Source organism: Pteropus alecto, unplaced genomic scaffold (assembly GCF_000325575.1).
Source record: "Pteropus alecto unplaced genomic scaffold, ASM32557v1 scaffold10, whole genome shotgun sequence".
Classification (NCBI taxonomy): domain Eukaryota; kingdom Metazoa; phylum Chordata; class Mammalia; order Chiroptera; family Pteropodidae; genus Pteropus; species Pteropus alecto.
In genome coordinates, this window is record NW_006431210.1 from 4,070,358 (window position 1) to 4,072,819 (window position 2,462).

Consider the following 2,462-nt stretch of genomic DNA (forward strand, 5'->3'; position numbering starts at 1 on the left):
ACACTTCATTATCTTAAAGTGTATTATTTCCTGAGTTTGACAGCATATTTGGCACTGTACCGTATGTGAGAAGAGAAATCTCCATTCTGAGTGCTGGCGGTTGTCATCTGTCAGCTCTGTTTGAGTGTGCTGAGAGTAAGCACCACTTAGTGGGAGGGTCCAGGAGTGGAGTCCAGGAATGGAAAGTGTGGGAGCCTACCTGTGCCTCAGTAGCATCTTTACCAATATTCTCTGAACAGCACAGAAGTCTTGTGTGTGAAGGTATCCTTCTCCTCTTCTTCCTTCTCATCACGACTGGGTCATCAGAAGAGTGGACTCTGCATTCAGACTGCTTGCGTTAAAATCCCAACTTCTTCATATGTTTAATTTAATTACTTTACTTTTGTGTTAAGGTACATGTGCTGGTGCTACACCAGCTTGTAAGAGCTGATTTTGTATATCTTGTCTAAGTTTATATTCAGTGATATCATGTTGGTAGCTCGAAGTTGGCCCTATTTGGAATATGTAAGTATGTACCCAATGGAAACTGACAGAATCTACAAACCAGGAATTATTGTTACTTTCCTTTTTCCCCTCCTTCCCCCCTTTTCCTTTCCTTCCCATCCCTTCCCTTTCCTTTCCCTTCTTTTCCCTTCTCCCTTCTCTTCCTTCCCTTCCTATCCCTTCCCATCCCTTGCCTTGTTTCCCCTAGAACCAGCTTACCAGCACAGTACAGACATAATACACATTACACTAAAAGGAAGATGGCACACTCATCTTAAAATAAATATACAACTTGATGAGTTTTACTTATGTATGTACCACTACCTAGGTCAAGATATACAATGTTGCTCCAAAATGTTCCCTCATGCCCCTTTCTGTCAAAGCCTTTTATTAATTTTTACTTTGACTTCTGTGATTATCAGCGAGTTTTATTTTTTTCCAGTTTGAAAGCAGTCACTGTCTATTAACTGACCAGATTACAAAAATAACCATAGTAGATACCTTAGTTTATCCTTCTAAAAAGCCTATTGATCTGGCATTCCCTGCTGCCAGCATCTCTACCTTCTACAAAATAGATGGTCTTTGTCTTCATTCTACCTCGTGGAGAAGATAATTTGAAGGTCCACAGGAAGTTGTTTGCTTCTTTGAAGCATTTCTAACAGTATAGATCTCATGAATCAGATCCTCCACACAGATGATGCCACATTTACCAAGAGGTCACGCAATCAACGTGTTACCTGTCAGGACAATTCGCTTTTTGTTGATTTTTCCGTAACCACACTTGTAGATCAGTTTTTAATTACTGATTCAGGTTTGGGTACCCCTATGCAATATATGGTTTCATCACCCTCAGCCTACTAATCAAGGCCTTGTTGAGCTTAACAAAGGTGCCACTGAAGATCTGGTGAAGGCGAAGCAGCGGCGGCACCCTTTGCACCTATATGCTCACACCACTGATGCCTCTCATCCTGATGACAAATGCCAACCTGGGTTCTGCAGGTACCTAGAAGTTGCTAGCTTTTCTTGCCAGCCTCGCCATTCGAATATCTCAGTCCTGTACATCTGCCTATGTATTTTATGGTAGCGCTTAACTTTTTTATAGATGAGCTTCCTTCTTGCCTTTCAAAGCACTTTTGGGTAAACTTCTTTCTCAGATGCTTGATCTTCAGCTCTGTGAAATTCCTTTGCTTTTTCTTAAGGGTTTCTGGCACAGCAGGAGCCTTCTTCTTCTCTTCTGCATTCTCCATGGTTCCAGCTGGAAAAGAGCTGTGATAATCACTTAGTTTTGTCTTTTCATGAAATTTATGTGAGGAATTATCAACATATCTTCTTTTGTTTCTGACTTCTTTAAGAATCTGTCTGTAGGAATCACGCATGTTTCTGTATGTACTTGTGCTTTTACTTTTTTTTTTTTTTTAATACAGAGTTATACTGCTCAATATGTTATTGGATAGCCCATGTGTAGTTATTGAATGCTTGAAATATGACTAGTGCAACTGAAGAACTGAAGTTTTAATTGAATCGAGATGTGCTGCAAATGTAAAATGCACATCAGATGCTGAAGCCTTGTAAAAAAGGTCTTTTAGCTTTGGAGATCGTTGGCAATCAATGGTGTTCCCTGACTTGTAGATGTGTCGCTATTTTATTTTCCATATTTAGAATTTTTTTTTGTTTCCTTTTCATGGATTCCAGTTTTCTAGTGAAAATTTTGACCTGAACATTGATATTCTTGATACATTTATCAGTTATTTTTCATCATATCTATGTCTTCTGGGGTTCATATCTGAGTCTGTTTTTATTGCCTTTTTATTTTTCCCAGTCTTATTATTTTAATATTTAGTAATGAGTTAGTGGATATTTGGCACATATTTGAAACACTGTGGAGGCTCAGAATTATGTTATCCTTTTCCTGAGATGATACTTCAGTCTGGGCAGAGGGACATCACTTCTGCTATGGGTTCACTCAAAGCTGGGTTGCT

General features: G+C 39.2%; 1 pseudogene; it reads right to left on the reverse strand.

Moving 5' to 3' along the window:
* Positions 1 to 985: 985 nt before the first annotated feature.
* LOC102888951 lies at positions 986 to 1,837 on the reverse strand (annotated as a pseudogene).
* Positions 1,838 to 2,462: the final 625 nt, after the last annotated feature.